The 13,031-nt window shown below is 43.0% G+C and overlaps 1 protein-coding gene across 1 annotated transcript in view; it reads right to left on the bottom strand.

Annotated features, from left to right (window-relative positions):
- The window catches only part of LOC118339764 (fidgetin-like), a gene marked incomplete in the record, with an annotated part of 32,288 nt that overhangs the window by 18,620 nt on the left and 637 nt on the right, over window positions 1-13,031 (bottom strand).

Raw genomic sequence — 13,031 nt, 5'->3', positions numbered from 1 at the left:
TGCTTTTTTTTTTTTTTTTTTGCGTGTGTTGGCAACTTAATGTACTTTTTTTAATTTTTTTATTTTCAGTGCAATATTTCTCACAGCAGCAGCAGTTAGAAAGTCTTGTTTTCACTCTTACTAAATAAATAATTACAGCTTTATTACTGTGGGGCGCAGCTCCAACCCCGAGGCTAACACAGGATCCGTACCTGTTTGTCATCTGGAGAGAAACCAAAGTACTGTATCTCCAAAAGACAAACAATGTTCCAGTTTTTGAGAGCTGAAAAATGTCCTTTTCAGACAGGACAGGGCTCTCTCCACTTTGGATTTGGATTTTAATGACTCAATGAAAATGGCTGTGATTTGTGCGATGTGTTTAGAGAAAGAGTGCTACACAAACATATAAGAACCAGGGAGATAAATATCTGGTTCATAAATAAGATGGGAATATGATCGGGGAGAGGGGTGGAAGGGAACGGAGAAAAGGATGCAATTCAGCAGGGAGAAAAGGATGTGAAGTATTTATTGAAGAGATGAGCTGTGACATAAGATAAGGAGTGACTCTGCTGTCCTGTTGGAAGATGAATGTCATCCCACCATTCGGGTCCCAGGAGGGAGATGAGTCAATGCTGAGGAACGAAGGGCCGACAGGACGACATGAAATTCAGACTGATATTTTCATTTTTGGAAAGTTGTCAGGGTACAGTGATTTCCTTGCAAAATTAAACCTTTTGGTGCCTTTTTTTATGCTTCCTGTTTCAACACATGCACCTTTAAACTAAAGACATCACAATTATATCCTGAGACTTTTTTTAAAAACATTCACACCAGCCTGTTTCTGAAAAAGACAGCACTTCTGCACTGAAAACTGACTAACATTAAGTCTGCAGACGGTTTGATTTTGTAAACAATATCATGCTGTTGCAGATGCTCCAGCCCTTGTCAACAACTTGTACTAACAGCTGACCAGATGTGTCCGAGGGTTTCAGCGTCTCCTAGCAACAGTAAAACGTTCTGGCCCTACGGGCAAATCTGGAATCACAACACAGATTTATACACCGTGCCATTTCTAATGGTTTGCTGTCAAATAATGATGCCAGTGTACATTTAACTTGCACAAAACCGAGAAGAGAATCTGTGTTTGTGCTGCTGCACCGTATTAGGCCCAGATTTCCCTGTGAGTGCCCAGGCCAACACTGCTCCCCTTCCCCGCCTCACCCACTGCCCCCCCTCGGCTTAATCACAACTTCAGCGCTGCCATTCATCAGGTTGCTAGTTGCGCTGACGCTCTCAGACGTGGCTACGGGCCTCTTATCTTATCAGTCAATCGGCAACAGCGTTCAGGAAATGAGACCCACAACTGTGATACTGCCAACAACACTCATCTGTCAAGACACGCTGGCTCAATTACCATACTGTAGCACAAAGACTCGCACAAAACAGGATGCGCGGCACGGACGTGAAAGTGGATAAATTGAATTGCTGACGTTATACAAGTTAAGTCATTAGTCGTGTCCATATAGGGAATCCAAACGCTGGGTGGAACGAGAGGACGGAGGTGTTGTTTTATTTGGTGTAGCTGTGCAAAAAGGAAGTGGTAAACTTCTTGCAGCCCGGACATAAATCTGCATTTTTCTAATCATAAGTGTGTGTGTTTGTTTCTGATGCAGCCCCCTCATATTACTGTACTTGTTTGCTGCCTCTGTCTGGAGACAGAAGGAAAAGGGAGGGGGGATATATAAAGAGAAAGACAGACTGAGACAGAAACAGAATGGGAAACAGATACACTGAGAGAGAAACAAAGACTGAGACAAACACATACAGAGAGAGAAAGAGGGAGAGACACAGACTGAGAAATAGGGAGAGAGAGAGATAGGGAGGGATGCTGGATGTGTGTACTGCATCCCAAGGGATCACTTACTCAGTATAGACACAGTACTGGAGGACAGAGCACAGCAAGGGTTCATTGGCCAAAATCTCTCCTCTTTACACACACACACACACACAATCCCTCCAAGCAATATTCCTGTAAGCACTCGTCCACTGAGAATAACCGCATTGACTGAAGTGGAGTCAATGTAAGAGGACGATAGGATGAGGGGAGGAAGAAAAAAAATAAAACGGAGGGATCAGGAGGAAGCAGGAGGAGGAGGAGTGTCCACCTGGCCAGTGTCCAGGGGAATTAAACAGTCTGTTTACCGCTCTCAGCGCCTCAGCAGCGCCATGTTAGCCTAATGGCACGGACATGAAGCCAATTGATTTGTGGACCAATAGACCTGTCCCACAGCACAGGCAGATTACCTAGATCACTGGCTCCGCATCGAGTACACATCGCTTCTCATTCGTGCCCCACAGGCAGTGGAATGTGAACAGGGTTTAATGCGCGTCTGTGTGGACATGCTTGCATATATGTACATGATATGTGTACACGTGTCCTTTGGATTAGAACATGAAACAAGGGGCTTTTGTGGGGGTTCATTCTCAACTTGCATGCTGTTGCCGTGGGGTGAAAACTTTTTCATCTATTATACTTTCTGCATGATGACATATGCTCCTCTATGGGCTAATGGTTGCAAGGGCTGGATGATAATTCAATATTATAGAGAATAGGCTTTGGTTGGACTCCTAATAGGATGTTACTGTGTTGTTTTGTAAAATGAATAATTGCAACCAATATAATTGTAATTAAACTAAATTAGTTATAGATTTGGCTTGTGAAGAAACACCACAAAGATAGAATCACAGTTTTGTGATTTAAATTGTGCTTATTAATCTAATAGCATCAGATGAAATAATGCCACTAGTTACTTTTTGCATTTTCTATACTTAATACTTATATGTTACTCAAAAACACTTGAATTTGGTCATAATATAATAAAAGTGGTGTTATATTTATTGGTAGCAGCTACGTACTTTCTAATTTTCGTTGTTATGTCTGACAATGTTTCGATATTGACCGACAACTAACACTTACGCTAACGCTAGCTTAAGCGGCTAACGTGCAGAGCAGCTAACAGCATCGATAAAATGGCGTCGACGAGCTCTCAAATATGAGACATTAATGTGAAAAGTTTGGACAGAAGATTCCAACAAGTCTCTTCTACGACAACTGCAGAGCTACCTGTTAGCTACCGATTTGAAATGAAAAATAAAATAGATTCACCACCCTGTTGGTGTTTTATGAACAGTTAAAAGCCCCGTTTCATCTTCACCGTTTCATCTTCCTCACCGGCAAACAGAGAGCATAATTAACTAGACAGTCAAGAGTTTCTGTTTGTTGTTTTAGGAACACACATAAACGTTAATTAGCTACAGCTGACTACATCTACAGCCGACAGATGTCATTATAGCCGAGGGCATCAAAGGCCAGCGGCTAAGATTCCGATAAAATTTTAAATTGCACTCGTTCACAATTTCAATATAGAAACAGTTGTTTGGCTCCATATTCCAGCAAGTTGTAATTATTTATACATGTGAATTGTTTCTTTTTTGTTGCATAACATAAATTTCATAATTTTACATGTAATTCTGTTGAAACTTGCCTACTCTAATATATATATATTGAATTCCCATGAATATCATCACACATATTTCCATATTGCCCAGCTCTAACGGACACTTCTCAAAACCAAATTTCATTAAGTAATACTGTAATACTGTAATGTAGATAATGTATGATGGCCCAGATAAAAGCTCAATTTCTGTTCCGATTGAGCTCACATTTAAAATATATAAAGTCACCCAACACCAATAATATAGACATACAGCAGGAAGTAGGACATTTGGTGAGTAATATTGTCCCGCAAGGACACTGCTGGCTGCATGCATGATAGCATGTTTGTGGGGCTAACAATGCATATTGTTCCAAATTGAATGTTACACCCAAATAAAAAAAACCCTTGCTGCAGGACAATGGAAGACCACACACACTTGAAACTACAGTTATCCATGTGTACGGCCGAGGAGTGAGAATAATTCCACATTCTCCACAGTTTTCACTCATGTCAGTGTCCGAGTTGATAAGCATGAAAATCCATTTATCTACAAAGGAACTGTGTGGTCCATATTGGACAATGTCTCTTTCATGGTCCCTTGCGGGCCCTTTTTCGTCCACAAAGCCACCCAACTGACTCCACCACGTCTGTAATAGGCCACATTCATTTGATATGGACACATCAAGGGAGATATTGCAGTGGTTTCGCCGTGCATCAAGAGAAGTGGAGCTGGTTCACAGAAGCAGCAATATGCTCTGAACATAAAAGAACAATGGACGCAAGGCAGATGCAGTTAGGCCAAAAAAAAAACAGAAGAAAAAAAACAGTGGCCACCGTGCAGGCCTGGACATGACCACCAAACATGTATACTAGCATGAAAGGCATGGCTGGCCAACCATATGGAGACACAGCGAGGCTCACTGTCATTATCATTCAGCCCTTTCTATCTTGAGAGTTGTTTTCCAGGCTGCAGTGTGAGCAGGAGGACGGACATCCAGAATTAGGCCTCTGAGGAGGAAGAGGAGGAGGAGGAGGAGGAGACGTCAGATTACAGATTAGAAGGTGGGGAAGTGGTGGGATTAAACATGCGGTCTAGATGGTAGCCCGACTAATACAGCTCAGCGCTCGGCTAAGGGCGTTGTCAAATTTAGTCCTGTGGATTATGCTGTGGTTGGTCCACAGACGAACCACACTGGGGGAAATGTTTAAAAGAAAAACGACCCTCCTGGAGGATCTTATTGAAACACTTTCCACGGTGGTCAATGTTATTCATTGCTCATCTAATCCATATTTGTGTAAATGAGGTGCGCGGAGCTTTACAACGCGAGGCAGACACAAAAACCTCTGAGACTCTGGTCTGCAATGATGCTACGTCTTAACCACCCCCTGGCTAATGCAGCTAATGAATGAGAAAGTGCTAGCAGGCTAACGGCTCTAATTCTCCTTCACAGGCTATCATGTTGCAGCCCGGAGACAGATCAATACCATTTGCTCAACACACAGGAGGCCTGGGAATCTATAAAAGGGCTTTTATTGAGTAATTAAACACCCATTACTGTCCCGTGCAGCCAAACAATAAATTTGATCAGCCTCTCAGGCGCAGATCCAGCCGTGATTAATACTCAGTGCATGCATGACATAAAAGACCACAATGACATTTTGTTAAGTCCTGTCTTAGACCCTTTGACTGTGCGGGGACATGAGTTCGGCTGCTTACAGCGGCAGTTTCAAGGTTGTTTAGTGACCGATGGAGAGGGATTTTGTGGACTTCGGCAGCCCTGCTGGCCCCGGGATCGAATCCCACCAGCACCTGCTGTCCCGAGGCAGCCGTAGGGAGCAAAATGTCCGGCTTTCTATTAAAGACACTAAACAACTAATGGCAATGATGAGCTTCAGACACTGTAACTTTCTAAAGGCTGACATTACTTAATATGGCATCAATATCTCTAAATATTATCATATTCTAAAATATTGAAAATAAGTAATTGGTATAGGCCTAATATACGTATTGACATGTATAAACTTATAAATGTAGCATTTATATGCAGTATATAAACATTTAACAAATGGTTTATATTATACTGTAATGTAGTTGTAAGTACATATTAGGTGCTACCATATATTGAATATATGAAGAAAAGTATTTAAAGAAGATGTTTGAACTTGAAAAAGGCATATTGTACAACGATATATAAAGATTCAACTTTCTTCTTCAAAATTAATTTTAAAAATGTATTATTTGACTGACAACCTGCAGAACAACGCAGAGGGTCGGATGCTTATCTGAAGGAAAAAGAAAAATGCAGACACTGAAGACTACTTTTGACAAAAACTTGTTTCCAGCAAAGCAGTAAGACTATCATGTCATATTGTATTGGTCTTTAATTTACTTTAACATTTCAACACTTCTCAGAGTGGATGAAGGTTATTATTTTTTTTCCAATTTCCCAACGTCCTTTTCTAGACTTGCACAATTCAAAAACCTGTTACAATCCCATCCTTGTTGGAGAATATTTAGCGTTGTTGAGCCAACAATATGGCATCTGGGTGATTCTCCTAAATATGAATGGCCCATTCACGAGGCTCAATGGAGTCGCTTGGCAATGGCCCTTCTTCCCCTCCCTCTTCCATACTCAAAACAATATTCAGCGCAGCAGTCTTGGCACTTTTCCCCGAAATCAACAAAAGAGGAACTCGAAGCTGTCCCTGAAACCCTCAAAGCATTAAGCCTCTGTGAGATGCAAGTACTTGGCACAAGCAAAGCGATTTAACGACAATGGGCAAATCATACAGTGCTTTGTGAGATTTAGGGGATACAATAGCACTCCGTTTCCAAAGCACACATTAGTAAGCATGTCATTGGGACCCCCTGGGGGATTTGAGCAGCCTAGAGGATTGTGTCATGAAGAGGATAAATATATGTTACTGGGCAAGAAGATGGACTACTGCCAAAGCCTCCCTCCATCACACAACATACTGTGGATTATGAGTGTGTGGAATACAATAATAGATTAATCTTTCGAACACACAAACTAACCCACAAACTGAACCCATTTGGATTGTTAAGCGTATACATTGCAGCACATCCAAAATCAATTTACCACCATTTAACAGAGCTCAAGAGGTGCAGATGAGGAAAGATTCTCGCCTCACTAAAAAAAAAAAAAAAAAAAAACGAGCTCCTGCCATGAAAATAAAACAAACAAAAAAATACTTGTTATAAATGTGTGGCGCTTGCAGCCATGCTGACCTCTGAGTGCTAAACAAAACCAACAACGGACAAGCAGACACCCACTCAAAAGTCAATACCATGCGTGCCTCCTCTTCCTCTTGTATGGTTAATGCATGATGCCACGTAGGGGAGACAGACGGAGAGTAGGATCTCATTATACGCTGCATGCTATCATTAGCTATCTACCACATGTGTCCATCCTGCCAACAGAGTTGTACAAGCAACACCCTAATGCTCCTGCCTGCTTCCAGTGGGGAAACTTGGCCCGCACGCACACACACACACACACACACACACACCACCACAACCAACCAGACATAAAAGCATGGCATGCTATCATGTCACAGGTAAGCATACAACCTTTCCTTCCCAGGAGACCTTTGGTCCTCACAATTTTAAGTCATTTTTTCATGCAAAAACACTAAATTTTTTTCCTCCAAATGGAGGATTTGCTGCCTTTCTCACTTTCACTATAATTGTAAACTGACTATTTTTTTGTTTTGTGGGACTGCTGGGTCAGGACAAAACAAGAATACCTCTGGACTCGGAGAGACAATCGGCCGCTGGCGCGCAAATTTATTGATAAATTAGTTAAAATCTTTAGTTGCTGTCTTCCACTAAATGCAAGGTTCAACACTATAGTGACCTGAACAACGAGTGAACTATTCCCTTAGGCAGCTATTTCAGTAATCAAGCAATAGTTTTTTGTTATTGTGTTGTCAGCGAATACAGGCTAAAACTAAGTCTCTCAGGTTCCAGTCTCAATTGTGGAGAATTTGCTGCGTTCTAAGTTAGTGGGATTGGTATTTCTTCACTGTTTTTCTGAGCATTTCTCAGACCAAAGTGATTACCATAGAGAAAGAATCGGCAGCCTAACTCGTAATGGCCATTTAATTGTTAGTTTGCGCCCCAATGGACGCTGCAAAATGTGAAGCTTCTGTTAGCGATAGCTGTTGTTTTTTTGCTCTCGCTCCAGTTTGTGCCCATTCTCCAGCCACCAGGCAGCTCAGTGTTGACTGTGCACACGCACAGACACTAAATTCTTTGTGCCATCCCCTGGCGCCTGCATAGTCAAACCACACACACAACACCACCACACACACACACACAAAATATTCTCCTCGCACCAAATGAGCCGTTGTTCATAACGCGCACCGCACACCTTTTGCCGCCTCGCACACTAAAGTGTCCCGGACTTACTTTTCTGCTGTCCGTGCACAGGCCTCGCTAATCAAGCGTTCAAACTGAGCGCATGACGGGAGGTGGGGGTTGGGGGTGTGGGAGGTGGGAAGGGCGACGGTGGCGGGGAGGTGGCAGCGACGGCCAATATCTAGCAAGGCTCTCTGTTCAACAGAATCAGATCATCCAGCAGACGCCGAAAGAGAAGAAGCAGCGGCGGCGAGAGATTACAGTCAGATTCTTCCTCTTCTCTTCACGCTGTCATTTTCTTTGGCCCCTATAAAAACAAAGGAAACGGGCTCCTGTCTTGCGTCCTCCATCGTCGGGGCCAAATGAGTTGGCGACGACGTTTCCTACCATTCATGCACAATTTAACTTAAGACTTCCCATGCCATAAACTTAATTAGAACGCGCCTTCTCATATTGGAAGGCACATGTAAAGGGATAAGCCTGATGCCGCCATGTCTATTGATCAAAAACAGGTCCTAATGTGCGGAATATTCAAAGTTGGACAGTTAGATTTTTTTTTCCTTTTTTTTATAATCCCTTAGCAATATTTAACGCTCCACATGCTGAATGTTTTAAATATCTGCGAGATCCGGGCCCATGGGTGGTGGACGACTGCTGGTAAGCAGGTAAAGGGAGGTGAGCGGGGGTCTGCTTAAAATTCTGAAACAGGGGGCACGCGGATTGCAAAGAATGGTGGAGGGACGAGAGGAAAACAAATCTACAGCTCTTCGTCTTGATTAAACCTATGAACATGCGAATTACCTAAACCCAAGAAATTCAAATTTTGAGGGATTCGGAGTTCTACAAGAAGTTGAGATAATGACTTCTAATTGCTGGAAATTAACATGTATATGAATTTGCGAATATCTCCTCGAAGATGGAACATACGAGGTTGGAAAGTCTGGAAGAACTTTCGGTGACACTGACTCTTCAGTTTTAGCTAAACAAACAAAAAAACAGGGTTCCTGGCTGCTTATTGGGAACGGAATCGACATGGCTATGTTATTTAGAATAAAACTTTATATTTTCGTCCTTTTCTCTCACATTGTTTTAAACTTAAAAAATGCTGTCAGCTGATTTTAACGCAACATTTCTTTTCAGGATTTTAAACTTTTTTTTAACAATTCTAAAAACATCGGTTCAAGTAAAGACAAACAACCTCATCAACGCCTGTCTTTCAAGTGTTGTGTTTACATAAAAGCATTATCTCAAGTATTAAGCTCACAAGGTACAGCAGGGTCCGCAGCTAGTAAGCTGGAATTATTATTCCACCCTGGTCGGTCTTGTGTGGATACCCACTCGCCTTAGTAACATCAGATTCTGATGGATAATAACCAGTCAGCACTGGAGAAAGACGTGAGGCACATGAGTATAATGTGTTAGTGTGGAGGTGTGAGGGCAAATGGTTCGTGTGTGTGTTTGAGAACACCTTCAATTGCAACATGGAAGGGGAAAAAAATCATCACCGGCAACTGTAGTCACATTACAGCAGCACTGCCCCCCCACCCAAAACAAATCCCAAAACCCCCATTTGAGGGAGAGAAAATGCAGCAGTGCAACAACACTGAAGCAGGGAAGGGAGGAGGAGAGGAGGAGGAGGAGTGAGGAGGAGGATGAGTGGATCACGGTGGTCCCAAGGATTTTAAGGAAATTGCGTCCACTATCTACGGGGGGAACGCGTTTTCGGCGCGGCACTACCGACCGCTGCCTGCCGTTCCAGGAGGGAACTTAGTCTGCGGGAGGGGCTGTCAAGGAGCATGCAGGGGAACACACAAGATACCAGCCAGTACAGTTGCTGAACCAGCCCCAGCCTGTCTTCTGGGAAGAGAGGGATGAGGGAGAGGAGGGAGGGAGAGAGAGAGAGAGAGAGAAGACGAGAGAGGGAGAGAGGGAGGGAATAAGTGGACAAGAGTGAATAGATAGAGAGCAAGGGACAGACAGGTGACGCACGTCGAGCAAACGTGGAGAGAAGAAGAGAGGGGGGTGGGGTGGGGGGGTGTGTGTGTGGGGTGGGAGATGAGAAGACAGAAGAGAGAGATGGAGAGAGTGAAACAGACAAGACAGGTCCGAGAGGGATTTGTTCTATTTGCATGCGCCGGGCTCCCATGGGGTCCAGCTCCGCTTGGCGAGCCCAGAGCACAAAAGATAACACTTAACATATTTGCTAAAAGATGACAACCCTGGCTGGATCTCGTTTGAAGAGGCCTTTTGTCAGGACGTGCAGACAGGAGAAATCCACTGATATGGATGCAGCCGAGACTAACAAACGTCTCTTTGAGTGTGTGTGTGTGTGTGTGTGTGTCTAAAACAGCACAATATTTCCCCACATCGTCCTTACATCTGGCAGAAGTCCCACAGGGGCCGAGCTAGATCGCACACCGGTGGCTCCGGGACGGTAAAACAGATTTTAATGGTAAACATTACAGACTGATAGAAAGTGTCAGGATAATTTATTTATACGGTCCCACTGGGAGTAGCTTAGCCACCCTCACAGCACACCGGCTCTCGCTATTCATTTGAGGGAAAAGTCGCTATTTGGATAAATAAAGGCAAGAGTAAAGGGGTTGCCTGTTTGTAAAGCAGTTTTTCTTCTATTCCTATTATCTCCCCTCTCTCTGTCCCTATTAGCTGTATCGGGGGCTGCCGGGAGAGATGTGAGGCGATATGTTATGTGTATAATGAGGGGGATTATTGCTACTGTCACTGCAACACGCTCAGACAGCGGATGCAGAGGGATGGATCTTAAGCCGGGGACTGTAGCAAACAAATAGACTTAGAGGAATAAACAAACCGCTGAGTATCTACGTTATTTACATTACACACAGAACCGACTCATGCGTGGCTGCGCCCGGGCTTCCTCGACTCTTACACACACACACACACATACACAAACTCCTGCACCCCATCACTCCCCGTGTTTGTGCAGAATTCTCTTATTTAACCAAAAAACAGCACCTCGTTACCTGTCCTCCAGTGAAATTATACATCCACAGGTCTGAATCAGAAGTCAATTATTAACAAAATGTGGGATTTTATGCATCACTTGTGTGCAGTTTAAATAAGTGCATACCTGTGTGTCTGTAATATGTCATTTTAGATCATTTCAGGCAGCTGAGGTTTCAAGAGGAAGCACTATTTTCCGGACAGTTAAAGTTGGACAATATGGACACTCACGCGCGCCTATAAATACAAAAAAAACATTTACAAGGTAGTAAATGCTGCATGTGTGAAGCCGACACACACGCAAACAAGGAGCGCATCAGCAGGGGAAAAAAAGGAGGAAACAGCACATGACGTGACGCATATAAGTCTGTGTGTTTGTGTGTGAGAGCCCAGAGAGAGAGAGAGATCAAAGGTGAAAGGTCGAGTCCTCACTAATAACTGCAACAAAAACCAAGAATGTGCAATCGTGGAAGTTCGCCCTGCGCGTGCACAGAACGCACGTTGTGGTTTTCCGACGTGATTATTCATTAGAAAAGTATCCGCTCTGGCTTGCAACAGGGGTGGGATTGGTTATTTTGGATTTCAACAATCCACCATTGTTCTGCGTGAATGTGGAACACGTTTCCTGCAACCGGTAGAAAACAGCTTCACAGAAAGATGTTTCTTTCTTTTTTTTTAAATACCTAAAAATTTGAATAGACCCAGGTGGAGTGTATTTGTGCAGCAAGTTGTGATTCCAGCCATTAGGGCTGTTTATTAACACTGTTTCCTGTTGCACAATTCCCTCACAGCCTAATGTTAATAATTATCAGTGAATTGGAATAAAGTATGAAATAGGAAATAAAGTGTAGCTGATAAATTAAATCCTGGTTGTAAATATGCATTTTGAGTTTGCAGTGGCTGAGGCCTTGCTCACTGAGACTCACAATCACATGCAACTACCTCCAAACGCCACTCGTTCCCGTTAAACGACGAGTGAATTTGTGTATTCTTATACAATAAATATTCTGCACATAGTTGCGTGAGTGTGTATGTGAGACAAATGAGCAAAAACAATCAGATCTCTCGTATTAATCTGCAGGTTTGAGTATTTAAAAAGTTTAAGAACAATATTTGAGAGCAGATTTGAATATCTTTTAAAAAAATAAAATCTCATTCGGGGCTGCAAATGTGTAATTTAAACATAGCCCACTTGTTTTATTTATTACAAGGTAATGTGTGTGTGTTATGTGTGCGAACATAAAGATGCAAAATGAAGCTAAAACATGCCAGCTACAATTCTGGAGATTTATCCCATGAAAAACAAATTAATACACAATTTTAATTCAAGCCGAAGGCGTGAATATACACACAATATGGTTTCAGTATAAATCCTAACCTTTTTTTTTTTTTTAAAGGTTTAAGGCTCTGTGTGGGCATGTTTCCCTCACACCTTCACCACCTCCTGAAACTCCTCTGTGTATTTTTACACCTTCTGTGGGGGAAAAAAGTGCACAAGTTGATGAAAAAATCGACCTACCATAGACGCTGCTGCTGCTGATCATCTCGTGCTGGAGCAGGGAGAGGAAGAGGAGACGAGGAATTAATTTGTGGACAGAGAGAGAGAGAGAGAAAGAGAGAAAGGGGGAGATAAAAAAAAAAGCGGAAGGATTCCCCAAAAAAGGAAAAGAAGCTTTACATTACACACTTTTTTTTCTTTTTCTTTTTTAAATATATATCTTTGTCTGGTCCAGCGCTGCTCGGATTTCAAGCCGTGGTGAAAGGTGGGCCCTTGGAGTCTGGGAGCGAGCAACTCAATAGGAGAAGCATCTAACCTACATGCATCTCATTAGAAAGTGGAGCCCGGAGGATGACAGGCAGCAAATCAACTGGTGCAGCCCGGCCGACTGTTGTTTGCAAAAAGAAAAATGATCGCCGAGGCAAGTTAAATCTCTTGATAACGCCCTAAAATGTCCCAGCATTTAAAAAATACATGCTGCGGTGACATTGTATCCGCTCTCTAGCACGCGTGCATAGGGCAACTTGTTGTAACCGTATCGCCGCAAGAGAGAGAGAGAGAGGGATTGAGAGAGAGAGGGAGAGAGAGAGAGCCTGGAAAAAGCCTCCGTGTGCGTGCAAAGTGTGTATTTTTTTTATCTCCTCCTATTTAGAGAAGCGGTGCAGCACAGCCCTACACACACACACACACGCAC

This window comes from Morone saxatilis, unplaced genomic scaffold (assembly GCF_004916995.1).
Source record: "Morone saxatilis isolate NCDOM2014 unplaced genomic scaffold, NCSU_SB_2.0 Contig6, whole genome shotgun sequence".
Taxonomy (NCBI): domain Eukaryota; kingdom Metazoa; phylum Chordata; class Actinopteri; family Moronidae; genus Morone; species Morone saxatilis.
Note: the sequence above shows the minus strand (reverse complement) of the source record. Positions and strands in the feature narration are given on the sequence as shown.